The sequence below is a fragment of the Callithrix jacchus genome, chromosome 7 (assembly GCF_049354715.1).
Source record: "Callithrix jacchus isolate 240 chromosome 7, calJac240_pri, whole genome shotgun sequence".
NCBI lineage: Eukaryota > Metazoa > Chordata > Mammalia > Primates > Cebidae > Callithrix > Callithrix jacchus.
The window spans coordinates 67,347,599-67,364,330 of NC_133508.1; the positions used below are offsets into that span (position 1 = coordinate 67,347,599).

The following is a 16,732-nucleotide window of genomic DNA, read 5'->3' on the forward strand; positions in this document are numbered from 1 at the left end:
ACAGCCACAGCTGATCAGCACACAGCACTGCTAATTAAGCAGGGAACTGTAGAATGTGGTGCTGGAGGAGGTTTTCATTCTTTCTCCTCTGAAGGTGGGTAGAAAGTTGGGAGGTGGGGGATCCTGTAGGAGAATGAAGCCCAGGACCTTCAGAGGTGAAGGTGAGGATGGACAGGAGGAAGGAAGTGCAGAGGGAGGAGGGGAGGCTGAGACCAGCAGAGCTCATGCCTTGCCTGTGCCATCACTGTGCCTGAGCCCTTGCAGGCATCACTCCCCTCCATGACAGTGAAAATGGCCATGTCCATGTCAGGGGACAGCACATGCGTTGATGGGGCAGCACTGGCACAGAGTAGATGCTCAGTAAACCTCAGCACCCACCAGTTCTGCCAAAGCCCACCAAACGCTGTAAGTTGCATCCAACACAGACAGAACCAAGAATCAAAGAAGCTTCTGCATGAATCCTTAATCAGAGCAGGCTCCAGTCCCCAGCCCCACTCATCAGAGGCCCCAGCCAGGCCCAGAGCCCACCTCAGCTCGATTTCTGCCAACATAATGTATGTGTTTTTTGTGAGGGTTATTCCACCCACTACATAGAATAAATCTTTCAAGATGTGTAAATTACAACCTTTCTTGTAATTCCCCCGCCATGTGAAGAGAGATGGTTGTGTTTCAGCAAAGGTCACCGTGCTGGATGGGAACGGAGGTGAGGGCTGGATTAAGGAGCAGATGCCATTCATTAGGGGAAATCACAGCCGTCTCCTTTCAAGGAGCACTGGCTCTGCGAGGGCTGCAAAGCCCAGATGACTGCACTGTCCTCCCCGCCACCTCCAAAATGCACAATTTAGGAGTTCCGAGAGGCACTGCTTCTTACAGCAAGGGTGTGAGGCTTGTTTCCTGAGCACTGCTTCCTTGGGCCCACCGGAGCCCTGCGGGGCAGCAGAATCATTACCCCTACTCGGGAATGGAGACAGGTAGAGGGTCTCACATAGCAAGAAGGGCTGGGCTGGGCTTTGAACCCAGGTGTCTCTGGCTCTAAGGCCCCTTCTCCTTGCCCCCCACTCTCCTGCTCCCTGAGAGCACAGGAGGATTACACCAGGAAAGGTGAGCAGAGAAAATAGCCCAATCCAGGCAGACATTCCCCAGGCTTTGAATTCAACCCACTCCTCTGCTTATTTGCATATATTTGCATGCCGAGGCTCCAGAGGCCTCAAGTATAGGCACTAAAATCGATTAATTAGTGCAGCCAACCAGTGGGCATTTAGCTGCAGGATGCCCTCAGATGTCTGTAACACACAGAATGGATTTTGGACAAGATCTGTCTCACTGCCTCTTGGGTCAGCAGAGCCAGCCCTGAAGTGGGCCCAGCCTCTAGCACTAGCCCCAGCCTCTACCACCAGCCCCTCTTGGTCAGAAGTGAGACTCTCAAGGGAAAAGGATGACTTCATTTTCTGGAATAAAGAGTCTCTGCTATTTTGTGTTCTTACACCATAATACCCCTCAATAAAACCAGGGCCTCTGCTCTCTGTAAACACAGCAGAGACAGAGCCTTCTCCCATCCAGAGCTCCATAGATGCTCAGATAACTCCTGAAAGGAGTGAAAGGACAACCCTGGCAGAGTGAGGGAAGGTGATCTGGCCCAGGTCACACGGACATGACTGAAAGCTAGCAGGTGTCCTCTGATGGGCAGCTCTGGCACCTCCAGGGTCCACCCATTAGTGCCCAGTCCGTGACCTGGGAGGAGGAGGTGGTGAGGCAGAGATCTGGAGCTCCTGGTCCATGAGATGCAAATACTATAACGCCCTAGGTCCTTACAATTCCAGCACCTTTAAGTGACGTTGGAGTGATCACGTGTTTTCTACCAGCCATGTTCAGAGCCCCTTCTGAGGTCTGGTCTGTCTGCCCACAAGCTGGAAAAAGGCTGAACAGTGGGGTTGATCATGCCCAGATGAGTGCATGAATTAATGCATTGATGAGTGCAGGAACAAATGAACTGATGCTGAATGAAGATATTAACAAATGGTGTGAATGGGTAAGAGCATTCACAAATGCACTGAACAAATGACAGTGTGGACTATTGGATGGAAGGAAGCAAGTCTGCCTGAGCGAAAAAGCCTAGATCATACCAGACATAATGCCCATTATATTGCTTTATCAGAGAGGAAACGGGCACAGGGAAATTAGGAACTTGCCCAAGGTCACATAGCTGGTACAAGATTTAGCTGAGATCCCAACCCCAGGGCCCACACTTCCAGCTCTGCCTTGGGCTGGTGCCAGAGCCAAGGCTCACAGAAGACTGAGCCTACCCACCCCACCCCCAACACACCCCCAGATGACATTCCAAACAAACTAATAAAATCTGGCTGGGACCGTCCAAATGGTGCTCAGTTTCATCATCAGGTCATTCCATCTTGGCTGAGATTTTGCTGGAAGCAGATCATGCTTTTTCCGATGACTTTTCCAGTGGTTTCTAGCTTGCTCAACTATAGGGACTGGAGGGGTGCCATGCAGGCTGGGCAGGCTGCAGATGGCTTACTGTAGGCAGGGCACTAAAAGGAGGGAATAAATGTCATTACCGGGGGTGTCATGGCATACACTTTCCATAGCCGCTCAGCCCTCGAAAGTCATTGTTTTGGCCAGGAGAGTTTAATCTCTGCCTTGGTATCTACGTTACTTGTGATACACTTGGCTTTTAGATGGGGGATGGCAACAGGTAAGGCCAGCAAGAGAGGGGTGAAATTCACATGGGACAAATTTAGGCTCAGCATTCACAGCTACATCTGCTCAAAAGTGAGACAGGTTGCACTGACAGGGAATGAGCACCCTGTCCCTAGAAGTGTTTAAGTTATTACAAGACAGTGAAGATAGGTCTTCCCAGCCTACAGGAGGGAGTTGGACTAAGGTTATTTTGTGATTCCAAGATTTCTATTTCAACTCGAAGTTTCTCTGAATGAGTCCGTGTTCAAAGACTTGTAGTGGGATTCCTAAATTCTCAGATGCTGTGGGCCTGTGAGTCCATGAAGGCATCTGTGATCCTGTAAGATTCTGTGTAAAGACAAGATGCTTAGACCCGGCAATTCAAAGATTGTACAAAAAAAGCATCTTTGAGTGTATGAAAGATGTTCTAATTCCAAGATTCTGTACCTCTCAGATGCTATGAATGGTACTGAGATATCCAAACATGCCCTAGCTCTGACAGAAGTGAAGGTTGGAAGATCCAGTATCTTTAGAAGAAGGTGATTTGGCTGTTTATCTCCAGGAACTTCAGCATTAAAGGGGTCCCTGGAAGTTCTTGATTTCATTCTCCTGCCTCTTCCTCACCTGACTCAACCTGGTCTCTCCTAGCAAGAACTCAGAGTCCTCAAGGTTCAAGGAAACAGCCAAGAAGTCCTCACCTCCACCTGAGCCTGGCCCACCTGCCAGCAGAGATGGGCCCTCCGGGGAGGCCTTGGTCCTTGACGCTACTCTACAAACTGCTTTTTGGATTCTCCCAGATCTCCCCCAGACCCTCCCCCATCCTGGAGAAAGAGGGCTAGGACACCTCTTGGCTTCTCTCCTCCATCCTCCCCAGGCCCCAGACCCAGGGCCCTGGGTATGAACCACATCTCTGCTGCCACTGGGATCTTCTCAGTGGGGGTGGCACCTGTGATGGTAATGTCATTCCAGGGACTCCTGCATCCAACTCCACATATTGAGTGGGTTAAATTAGTCTTGAAGCCCAAGGTAACAAAACTTGTTAGAAAAAAAATTCTGTGGTCTCAGCTGAACACGTTCAGGGTTTTTTTCCTCTAGTATTAATTATGAGGATGATAGGGACACAGCCTTTGCACAGTAGAATTTTTCTAGTGTTTTTCACTCAGGATAAACAGCTTCAGGAGCAAGAAACAGCAGCTCCCTGTCATTTTGCGTCTGTTTATTCTTCTGATGGACTCACCCTGCCCCGCTGTGGAGGTCTTCTCCCCTATTTCCCCATTTAATTGGTTGTATTCTCAGTGGGCCCTGAGCAATGGCTGTCCTGCCAGGGTCAGCTTAGGTTTCTCTGGAGAGGAATTTGATTCTGGACAGGAGAGAAATGGGAGAATAGGCAGGGAGGGGCTGGAATTCTGGAAGAGGCCGGATCCACACTGAGTCCCCCAGGTCATCTGAAAACAATCCCCCCCACCCCGCCCATCCCAACCCTAACCTCAGCAGCTGCTGAGCAGGCAGCCTGGGGTCCCAGGGCCTCAGGGACCTCAGCTGTCTTGTTCATTGCTAAATAGCCTGGGACTAACCCAGAGCTCCTATTCTCGCCAATGTAACGCTACTTAAAAAGAAGCCACAACCAGCCCCAAGCTGGAGTCTCTGGCAGCCTAGTGGAAACTGTTTGGGACAGGGTCTCTTCTTAGAGAGCTGGGCTCGATGCCAGATGCAGGCATTGAGTGATACCTTCAGGAAACCAGGTAGAACTGAGCCAGCAACAGCATGACTCACTGTGGGAGGATTGAGGAAGGGACCTCCTGGGGCCTGAGCCACAAACAGATCTTCCAGGACACAGCTGGGTCCAGAGACAGCTAGTTCACAGCCACCAGGGGCTCACTTGGCCACCCAAGAAAAGGCAGCCAGGGGTCCCAGGGGCCCACCCCTAGACTACAGTCACACCCTCCTCCACCACCCAGCAGCCCCCTGAAACACACTCAGCCTCACTCACCCACCCAGCCCAGCAGGCCTGCCACGAGAGTGGAGGCAAGTCCTGGGCTGCGCTTCCAGCTGGAGGAGAGGAACGGGGTGACTGGCAGGTGAATCCTCCACAGCCGTGGATGCAGAGACCTGAGTGTGGAAGGAGAAGGGGAGCCTCTTGGGACCAGGCCAAGGGCACCCACCAATCGGCTACCTACAGCCCTGGGTGCAGAGGCCTGGGTGTGGAAGGGAGGGGGAGCCTCTCGAGACCAGGGCGAGGGCACCCACCAATCTACTACCTACAGCCCTGGGGCCTGGCCCACCAGACCTCTCTCCAAGTCACTTCCCTGGCTGTCTCTGGCCAGACTTGGAAGGAGGGGAGCCCCCCACCCACCCTGAGCCAAGGTGGGACAGGCCTTTGGCTCAAGGCCCAGAGAGCAGCCCACGGCCTCAGTGTGGGGAGACGCTTGTGCAGCCAGGAGCTCAGGGGACAGATGAGAACCTACAGCCTCATCACCCCTCTGGCCTGTTTTCCACTTCCCCACCCTGAGACAAAGTGGCCGCTATAGTAACCGCATAGACACAGTGACACAGGCAGCTCCCAGCACAGCCGAGGGGGCATCTCAGACCCCAGAGCCTGCAGGGTCCCAGGGGGACTCAGAGAAAGAAACTAGGGCCTTGAGGGCCTAAGGGAGGGGTGTCCTGGGAGAGAAGGAAGAGAGGATGGAGAGAGGGAGGGAGGTTGGGTTTTGAGCCCCCACTCCCCACCAGACCCTGTAACAGGCACTCCACACACTCTCTTATGTAACCCTCTCAACAGCCCTAGGAACTTCTGTTAATGTCCCTATTTTTCAGATGAGAAAACTGAGTGCCTGGGGTGACATGGCATGCCCAAGTCTCTAGCTGTTCGGTGGCAAAGCCAGGATTCCCACCCAGGCCTGTCCAGCTCCGAAGGACATGACTTCCCTTATGCCTCAATAAACAAAGACATGAAATAACTAACAGTTACAGGCTCTATCAGGCACAGACAGACTACGGGGCTCGGGGCCATGGGTGCAAATTGCAGGAAGGGCTCTGGACTGAGAGTGGGGAAACTGAGGCTCAAACCAGGGTGTTGCACTTCCTAGATGCATGGCCTTGGTCATCTCTCAGCCTCAACTTCGTATCTGTACGATGAGAGGTATGACCCCATCTGTGGGGTGGTGTGAGGGTTAAAATGTGTGCCTGGCATACAGTGGGCCATCAACAAACGTGAGCGGAGGCAGGATCTGAGGCTGTGCTGGGCTCTGAGCTCTCTGCTGTGACCCCTTCCTCACCTAGGGATTTCCTACTTCCTGACTCCTGGCTGCTTTGTGCATCTAGCCATCTGCCCATCCATCCGTCCATCCCTCCATTTATCCCTTCATCCATCCATCTATCCATCTAGCCTTCCATCCATCCACCCATCCCTTTATCCACTATCCATCCTTTCCTCCATTCACATATCCATCCCTCTATCCATCCATCCTTCCATCTTCCCTCTATCCATCCCTTCATCTATCCATCTATCCATCCATCTATCCTTCCATCCATTCATCCATCCCTCCATCCACCTATACATCCCTCCATCCACATATCCATCCCTCCATCCACATATCCATCCATTCATCTATCCATCCATCCCTCCATCACCTATCCATCCATCCCTCCATCCACCTATTCATCTATCCCTCCTTCCACCTATCCATCCATCCCTTCATCCACATATCCATCCATTCCTCTACCCACATATCTATCCATCCATCCCTCTATCCATCCATTCCTCTATCTATCCATCCATCCATCAGTCCATCCATCTTCTTGTTGATTTCTTCAGCATCAACCTAGAACTACTCAGCCCTGGAAGGGGACACCAGGACCAACAAGACACTGTTGCTGACATCCAAAGGCCCTTTCTGCCTAGCAACAGGCAGAGGGAACAGAGGTCTGAGGAAGTTGGTGGTCCCTCCGTCTGTCACCCACTTTCTTTCCCTTCTGGTGGAGTCCTGGGGAAGGCACAGGGAGGGCACGAACCTGAAGAGGAAGTCAAGAAGGGCTGCAAGAGAGAGTAGCTAAGTTCATCTCCAGCCTCAACAGACAGGAAGGGCATTCCAGGTACAGCACATACAGAGGAATGGAAATGCAGAAGAGCCTGGCTGATCTGAGGAAGAGCAGGCATCTCAGCACGGATGGACCCAGGTGCAGCATGTAGGGAAGTGGGTGGAGACAGCAGGGAGAGGACACAGCCTGAAAGAACCAGGGTCAGGCTGAGAAGCCTTGAGTTCCAGGTCAAGGAGGTTAAACTTGATCCAACAGAAAGTTAGGAGCCACAGAAGGTTCTTGAGCTGGGGCATGACAGGATAAAATTCACATGATTAAGAGCACTCTCTGGCAACAGTGAGCAGTTTCAGGGGAAGAGTTTCAGGGGAAATAGGAGCAAGGGAGTCTGCTGGGAAGCTGGTGCACGGCCCAGCCCAGAACTTTAGGGCGATCTTCTCATGGCAGGTTTCCTGGCACCCTTCCATCTGCACCTACAGGGACACCCGCAGAGTTCAATAGCTCAGGCTCAAGCATCGGGCAAGGGCCTGGCTGGACAATGGCCCAGGATCAGTCCAGCTAGAGCTCAGCCCCTGACCCAACACATGGATGCACGCAACACATCCCCACAGCAGCCCAGGGGATTCCTGGAGTCACTCCTGGGCTGCCGTCAGCCCCAGAGGCCTCATCACGAGGACACATGCTCTCCCTCCCACTTGGCAGGTCCCCAAGGGGACGATTTAGTCTCTCTCCTCCTCCCTAAGTTTCCCTCCCCATCTCCTGTCTTTTTCAGCTGGTGACATGGTTTCCTGGTGCCCAGAGAAAATCCAAGCCTCAAAATAAGAACTTGCTAGATTTCTTGATGACAAATATCTGAACTCCTGGCCCCCACAAGGCCCTTCCTTCATCCTCCTGAAGATGGAGACTGTCCCCTCCTGCTGTCTGGGGCCCCAGCCTGCTCTGACTGGCCCCACCTACCCACTGCCTGAATCTGTCCATGGTGGGGAGGTCATGTTTAATCTCTTTACCTGTCTATACTCATCCCTGTCTCTAAGCCCCTTTCTTCCCTTCAGCACTGAATCATATTCAGGTCTGTCACCCCACAACAACCCCGAACCTGACATCTCCCCCAGCTGTCACCCTCTCACTTTCTCGCTTTTCCTTCACGGCCCGACTTCCTGAGCCCGCCATCCTTCCTGGCTGGTCTCACACACACACTCTGCCCACCTCAGTCCCCATGCTGTCCCCAAGACGCTCCTCTGGTGAGACCGCACTGACCTCCTGGAAGGACCGGGCAGTGGGCTTGGCCCACCCTTGGCCCAGGCTTGACCCTGGGCAACCCTCAGCCTGTGCCTGCTCCTCCTCTTCTCTCCTCTTGGTCCCTGGGACCCTGTCCTCATTTTAATCTTATCCCCCTGGCCACTCCTCAGGCTCCCTTGCTGGTCCTTCTTCCTGTCCCAGAAGTGTAGGGGTCATGAGGCTCTGTTCCAGGCCCTCTCCCCCGATCTTCCTCTCAACTCCTCCCCCTGGGGGCTCATCACTCCCTGCAGCTTCAGTCATCTATATATTTGCCAATCACCCCAAACCTTCACCTGCAGCTCAAGACCTGCCTCACCTGCCCCCAAACACCCATGGGGCATCCACGTATACAGCCACATCTAGCATCTCCCCCAACCCCAAACCTGCTTCTTTCTCTACATGAGGGCTTTAATGAGGGTCCCCCAAGCAGCCAGTCACCCAAGTCAGAAACCTTGTGACTTGGGAAAGGAGCCCCAATCCACTTTCCCATCACTCAACACCGAGGTGAAGACTGAAACCCCCAAATATCTCCAAACTGCCCATTTCTCCCAGCCCTGCAGCCACTATCCTACTCAGAACCCATGGCCTCCTGCCTACATTGCAGCCTCCACCTCAGGACTGACTCCTTCCCTGTCTTGCCCACACCCACATGGTGATCAGAGGGACCTTCAGACCGAAATCTGCTCATATGCCTCCCCACTCATACCCTACATGCAACTGTCACACTTAGGATGTCACCTCCCCCTCCACCCCAACTCCACCCCAATCCAAGCAGCCACATCACTGATCTTCAGGCCCATCTCACCAACCCATATCAGCACCACCCAGGTAAGGCTAAGCCTCCACTTAGACAGACCCCCAACACTCCCTTCATCTGGGGCACCTAAGCCAGCACCAGCAAGACCACGAAGAATTCTCTTCACCCATGAACTCCTCCTGGTCTTGCCAGTACTGGCTCAGATGCCCCTTCCTCCAGGTAGGTTTCCATGATTTTTTCCAGGAGTATCCCCAGTAGCCTGTGCTCCCCTCCACAGCCATCCTTACACCTCATGGTGACATGTGATCAACACCAGTTTCTCTGCTCAACTAAAGCACCATGCTGGCAAAAACTTTGGGTGTCTTGTTCAGCTCCACCATACCTGCACATAGTAGATGCTCAGTTGCCATTTAGTGGGTGGATGGATGGATGGATGGATGGATGGATAGATGATAGATAAATCGATGGAGGGATGATAAATAGAAGGATGAATTAATTGATGGTGGATGATGTATGATGGATGGATGATGGATGGTGGATAGATGGGTGGATGATGAATGATGGATAGATGATGGATGATGGATGGATGAATTGATGGATAGATAATGGATGATAAATGGATATGGATGGGAGGGTGGATAATGGATGGATGAATGTGACCTACCAAACGTGCTATTAATATTGTTGATTTAAATTTACATTTCAGTGCTACATAGCTCTTGTCTTGTGAGTAGACATGTTGGAGAGCCTAAGGGTATCTAAGAAGCTTGTAAATAATGATGATTAGCATGGGTAGGATGAAATTTTGGCTCAATTGTCAGACTACATATCTGAAAATCAGAGCAGGGACAGACCCCCCAGAGACTACACCAAACCTGTCCTCACCAGACCAACAGATCTTTCCCCCATGGAGGACAAAATCTCAGAGAAAAAAAGCCCTGCAGCAATCCAGGGACTTGGCCTGCCTCTCCCTGGTCACCCCCATGAAGTCAGCCTTGTGTTATCAGCCTACAATCAAGGACATGGTGGCTCTAAGAAGCTGTGTCATCACCCAGTGGGTGTCCAAGTGGGTCCCACACCAAGGCCTACCTGGTCCTGGGCTATGAAGTTTGAGGAAGAGGGCCCGGATGGGGACAGCCCTCATGGAGCTCTGCTGGGGATTGGGGTGACAAGCTCTTGGCCCCTTCCCCTCTGAAAGCCATCAGTCACCTCACCCAGAATAAAGCTCCTGAGGATGACAGTGGTACCAGTGCTGATGACAGTCATAACAATCACACCAACCTCCACTGCCCTGGCTGGGCTGACCCTGTGCCAAGCTCCTGCCACCCTCCTCATCTCATCAACCCTCGCCGAAACCTGCAAGCTGCTTACTGCTCACCGCATAGCACAGATGAGGAAACTGAGGCCCACAGAGGTGCAGCAACCTGCCCAAGGCCTCTCAGCCCCAGGCAGAGCCAGACTGGCCCCAGGTGACTGACTCTGGGGCTCAGAGGCCTCATCCGCGCCTCTCACACTTGAGCAGCTTCTCTGACACTTTCATGATTTTTGCTGTCCCCTCCCCCTGCACAATGTTGACTCAATCTTTCCTTTAATCCAACTTGAAATAGGCCCTCTGTTTCAATTTGTCTTACCCTGAGTAATGATATCCATGAAATCAAGGCTTCAATGCACTAATTGCTGGTAGGTTTTTTCCTGATACTATTAAAATACATACATGACGGAAAGTATGAAATATAAAATGTTGGTGCACGCACAACCCATGGTCACCTCGTATTGCAGTGAGTACACCCCACTCCCTGAGCCGCCCCAGCTGCTGTTGGAGAGGCGGCAAGACCAGGGAGGAGGCAGCATCCCGAGTGGACGTGGCCTGGCCTCTCCCAGCCCAGCCCAGCCCAGCCCAACCCAGCCCAGGGCAGGGCTGTTCTTCTCCCTCCTAGGGAGGCCTCACCCACGCCTGCTGCTCCCAGGCTGGGCAAAGGAAACTCTGTGGCAGCTGCAGGGGGCTCAGCTGACCATGGGCCCTATGCAGGAAGGCCCATTGCCGGAGGGATCAAGGGCTGTGCTGGACCCAAGGGCCCCTGAGAATGGACTGCACATTGGGGTGCTCTCCACATGCACTCCCCAATACTCCTAACTCCTGGAAAAAGCCCCCAGCATGGGACAGAATTCTCACTTTGCACCACTCACAGGAGAGTGGCTGAAAGGCACTTGCAGTCCTCAGGCGAAGGAATCCTGCCAGGAACAAAGTCAGGAAACTGCCAGGGAAAATCTGACACCAGGAAGAGAGGAGAATCCTTCTCAGATTGTGGCAACCTGCCCAAGCAGCAGCTGTGCCAGCCATGGCGGGAGGAGGATGGCAGGCAGACGGGCCTCCAGGCAGGAGTGGAGGCTGCCAGGCTGGGAAAGGGGTCTGTTCCAGCCTGTTCTGTAGTTGGGACTTGGCCACACGGCAGCAGGCCCAGAGATGAAGCCAGCAGGGGCAAGACCCCAGCCCATGAACCAGAGGTACTTCAAAAAGCTCCTAGGGCAACAAAGGAAGACCCAGGGGCCATGTGGGTGGACAGGCCTGGGTCCCAGCACCAGGCCCAACCTGCTGCTGCAGGTTCCTCTGTCCTGTCAGCCTCGCTTTCTGCCTCCATGAACCTGGGGTAGGCCCGAAACCAGCCTACTTGTCTGTTAGAACTGAGGCTTTTGGTTTCTTTCGAAGAGACATAGAATTGACCCTCCCAGTCTTAAAACTCGAGAATATGACAATGGTTTTAGTAAAGTTCCTTTCTCAGGAAACCAACCATCAGGACCCCCAGATAGTATCGAGGAGCTGAAACTCACCCGATCACTGCATCCGGACAACGAGATGCCAGATCCCTCACCCATCATCCTGGCCTCAGTGACCGCCTGCTTCCCGTTGACCAATTGCCCTTCCTTACCCTCCCTAATTCTTATTTCCCTGCATGTAGGTACATTTCTTCCCTGCTATAGAAACCCCTGATCTTAGTTGGTTGCAGACGGATTTGAAACCAATCTCTCATCTCCTGGGCTACAGCAACCAATTAAAGCTGCCTTCTCTGATGGTACTCATTGTCTCAGGGATTGACTTTCTGTGCAGCAAATGGCAGGACCGAGACCGCAGGCATTTCAGAAACAGCCCTACCTCCCACGGTAGGTGTGAGGAATAAAACAAGTTAGCCTTTCCTCAGAATAATGCTTGGCTCATCATAAGCACTAACATGTGTTAGCTGTTTATAAATTTATATTTACCAATTACTAGTTATGAAATATAATATACCACAAGTATACTATTAAATAACAACATACATTATGCATGTACATATATCTTAGATGGAGTCTCGCTCTGTCACCCAGGCTGGAGTGCAGTGGTATGGTCTCAGTTCACTGCAACCTCTGCCTCTCAGGTTCAAGTGATTATCCTGCCTATTTCTTTTTTTTCTGAGATAGAGTTTCTCAACTCTCTTGTTGCCCAAGGAGTGCTGGAGTGCAGTGGTACAATCTCGACTCCCTGCAACCTCCACCTCCCGGGCTCAAGTGGTTCTCCTATCTCAGCCTCCCGAGTAGCTGGGATTACAGGTGCCTGCCATGACACCTGGCTAATTTTTGTATTTTTAGTAGAGATGGGGTTTTACCATGTTGGCCAAGCTGGTCTCGATCTCCTGACCTCAGGTGATCCGCCCACCTCAGCTTCCCAAAGTGCTGGGATTACAGGCGTGAGCCACAGCACCCGGCTTTATTTCTTTATTCTATAATATACAAGTATTACACATAAGTATGTACACTTACATAGTCTCTACTGTGTAGATACTATACTATAAATCACCACTTATAAATTATTTACTATTACTACCATAGAAGGGAAAGCAGGGAGAGCAGGTTCATGCTTTCACTCATTCACTCACTATATATCTTTATCAAGCCCCTGGGGAGCAGAGCTTCCTCAACTGAGGAGAGGCTGAGTGTGACTCAGCGAACACCGGCTGGTGGAGTTCCCACAGCTAGTGCTGGAGAGCCAGGCTCAGTCCACGTGGACAACAGAGCTCAGAGATGGGCAGGGACTTGCCGAGGTCACTCAGGGCCTGAGTTTGGAGCCACATGTCACACCCAGGTCTGGGCACAGTCCCCTGGAGACTCCTTAAATCAGGGTGCCTGGGACTCTGCATTTGAAAACCTCCTTGGGACAGCAGTCTGCACTGGGGAAACACAGAGGGAACTCCAGTTGCAGAGAAGAATAGGTGAAGGGAACTTCAACCTCCCCACCGACTCACCAAAATTCAGGCACCCAGCATGGAGCCAGGAGCTCTGCCCAATCCCATGGATGGCCCAGCTTGCTGACCACACAGTGAAAATCAGGCCCCGTGTCCTGTGCTGAATTAGCCCCTCCACCCCTTGAGTGGCCCCACCCCAGCCCAGCTGCTCTCCCATCCCTGGACTGGGTGCTGGCACATGCCCCCTGCCACCCACCCTCATATCACTCTGTAGACACTCCCTGGACTTTCCCCCTGACTCCCCCAACTGCAGACTCCCCACCACCCTCAGCACCCTCACGGGACAGAGCAGCTGCTTGCACCTCACAAAGATGGGGAAGGAGAGAGCCATGTGAGTGGGAAGGGAGACACTTTGACCTGATGTAGGTTTTCCATGGAGGAGGAAAGGCAGCTCTGAATTTGCAGGAGAGGATCCTCCTCCTTGAAGCCCTGGTGTGAACTGTGACCTGAGTCTTGAGCCTGCACACACACCCTGCACTGCTGTCACCACAAAGGTGCAGCTTCGTCTTGGCCAGCGAGGGAGCCCGGTGGTGCTCTGCACTTTACACCGGTCCCCTCAGTTCACAGTCTCACCTCAGTGAGGAGGATCATTCTCCCCAGCTCCCAGGGGAGCAAACTGAGCCCCAGAGCAGCAGTCACGTGGCCATGGCCACAGGACACTCCAGGGATGGAGTCCACCACGCCAGGGCTTTGGATGGCAGAGTCGGTGGTCTCTCCAAGGTGCCTGTGGTGGGCCCCCTTTAGAGACTTTGGTGTCTCTAGTATCCCCCTCTTCCACCAGGCTGCAGCTGTTTTTGGCTTGAAGACACTTAAATTCTGATTTGGGGACAAAGGACTCAGCAGTTTGCCCATAGGAACAAGGGAGGGTAGGGCACAGGAAGATACCTCCTTGGGGTACTCCTGCCTGGCCCCCACTGCACCCCAATGTTCAGATCTGAGCGGCCACCCCCTGCTCCAGCAAAGCCTCTGGACAGGCCCCATCCAGGACATCAGAGTGAGGGATGGGATAGCAAGGGCTGCAGTTGGGGGGATACAACCATCCCCATGAGAGAAGTCACCGGCCCCTCAGGAGCTTTGGGAGGGAGGTTAGGAAGGAGGGGATTAAAGAGATTAAGTGCGACAGGTGCCATAGTGACAGGGACTAGCCCAGCTCTCAGTGACCAAACCCGAACCCCATCCCCCAGCGGGGCCCGGTCACCCCATTCCTGGGCCAATGGTGCCATCCTATGGCCAGATTCCTCCCTAGCAGCCTCAAAGCCAGCCATTCCGCCCCATTCGAATCACATCGTTCCACCGCAGTCATCACTTCACTACGTATCAAAACACCACGCTGTACACCTTCAATGTAGACCAGACAAAATAAAGAAAGAATAAATCTTTTAAAAAATATTTCAATCCATAATTCCAAGGTCCAAGGCAGATGATGTTACCCCACTTCAGGAGCCCACTTCACAGATGGACAAAGGGGCTCAGAAAGCATCAGCCAAGGTGCAGCAAAGGGTGAACGGGGACAGCAGGAACTTCAGAGTCCAACAGCCTCGGCCTCACATCCCAGCTCCTCTGTGGTGTGACTCAGATGAGTCTCTTCCCGTCTCCAAGCTTATGCGCCTTCTGTAAAATGGGGCTGATAACCATACTGACTTCACCTGGTGCTTGTGAACTGTTAAGTAGCACGCAAGCCTTTGCCATCATGATTGTGAAGGAAGGTCCACCTGTCTGACTCCAGGCTCCACCCGACACCGCGCTAGATCAGAATCAAGTCTGAAACCACAGGCCTGCGCCACGTTCACACTGGGCTCCCTGAAGGTGAAGGCCAGGGCACCCACCCCACCCATCCCCCAGTGCAGCCTCATTTTAAGTTCTTCCACACTTCTGTGTCGGCAGCGCCCCACACTTCATTTGCCCCCTCCTTCATAGTCAGGCTCCTGTGAGAAAGTAGGGCCTTGATTGCAAAAACAGACACTCTGCTCATTGCTGGGGCCCTGGGGCCTGAGCCGGTGCTCAAAGCAGGTGCTCAGTAAATCACTGCTGGATGAGTAAAGCAATGAATGATTCACTTTTGGTCCCCCTCACATGCAATTATGCTGTTATTCCTTTTTAACATCATAGCCACTTGTCAGTGCGCAGCTGCATTAGGTCAGCTCAGTGAGCGCTGTGGCTGGCAGCACCTGACTCAGGAGTCTGTGAGATCAGTTTAGTCCCAGCTCTATGGCTGACTAGAAGGGGCACAGTGACATGCTACTGAAACCTTCCATGCCTCAGTGTCCCTACTGTAAAATGGAATTATAAAGAGTAAGCTCTTCATAGGATTACAGTGAGAATTAATCAAATTAAGGTCTAGTCCATGAGAAGTGCCCAAAGTGGTGTCTGGCACACGGCAGGGGTTCCATAAACACTGGCCCCTTATTACTGGTAGCTGCTTTTGGCCTCGACATCTCCAACTCTTTCCAGGGTCTTCCCCCGTTTGTGTCTCGTCCTGGCCCTGGCCCACTAGCCCTTTCCCCATCAAAATCACAGAGCAGGGGGAGCTCACTGCAGAAGACGTAGTTCAGCATCTGAAACCCAACCATCCTCCGTTCAAATCCCATTTGAGCAGCTTCTTGCTGTGCAGTTTGGGACAATTTATCTGACCTCTCAGAACTCGTTACTCCTCAGTGAGCAAGAACAGCGATGTGCAGCCAGCACAATATTTGCCATCAATAAAGGGAGGCTGTTGTTTTATTACCATCATTGCTCAGGTGTTCCAGTCCCATCTGTTGTGTTAAATAGATCGGAAGCCTCTTGAGATTAGGGACATTATCTAGTTGATCACTGTCTCCCTGTCGTCAGCACCTGGCTTGTGCCCTGAACACAGCAGGTTCTCAGGAAGCATTTGGAGAATTTAAAAACCACCCAAGGCTTCTCAATCTGACTTCCATGGCAAAGCCTGGGATTCTCGGAGCACCATGGGGTGAGCAAGACCCAAGTGGAGAGATATCAACACCCCCCTACCCTGGTCCTCACCCTGCTTCACAGCCTAGAAAGTGCCACCCTTTCAGGACCTCCATCCCTGGGAGTTCTATCTTCCACAAGTGACTTTAGCTCTCTGTGCCCATCTCTCCATCTCCACAATGGAAACCTCATATAGTTCTACGTTACTAGAATGCGGCCTCTGTGAGATCACAGTGAGAAGAGGTATGCAGCAGCCAGATCATACAGCACCTAAGGTGTCAGGCTAAGTTTGAATGTATCCAGGAGGCAGTAGGGAGCCAAAGAAGATTCTTGAGCAAAGGTGTGACCTGATCAGCTGGGCACCATAGGATCATCACACTGGTCTCAGTGTGCAGGATGGACTAAAGAACAAGAGCCCAAAGGCAGGAAGGCCAGTTAACCAGTGATGGCCCCAACCTGTGGAGAAAGGAATAGGACCCCCTTTCACCATAGTGAGCCTGAACTTCAGAGAGGCCAGTGTTTTGGAAAGAGCCCTGATTCGGGAGGCAGAGATTTCAAGGTTTAAATCTCAGCCCAGCGGCTTTCTGTCCATGTGACACTTTACATCTGGCCCTGGTGTCCCCGTCTGCGAAACAAGTTTATTAAAATCATCACTGAGAAGTTCGAACTGAAAATTGTGTATATATCACCCGGCACACAGGGATCATCCAAAAACAACAACTCAGCAGGTGACCCAAACTCGATTCTGACCCCAAATACT

General features: G+C 52.4%; 1 long non-coding RNA gene across 1 annotated transcript; it reads right to left on the reverse strand.

The window, feature by feature from the left end:
* Positions 1-2,412: 2,412 nt before the first annotated feature.
* LOC144577147 (uncharacterized) lies at positions 2,413-16,153 on the reverse strand. Its single transcript, XR_013520455.1, has 3 exons — positions 16,045-16,153; positions 4,685-4,803; positions 2,413-2,546 (listed from the first exon to the last, which is right to left on the reverse strand). It is a non-coding gene; the product is annotated as an uncharacterized LOC144577147 (long non-coding RNA).
* Between the last annotated feature and the right edge of the window lie 579 nt (positions 16,154-16,732).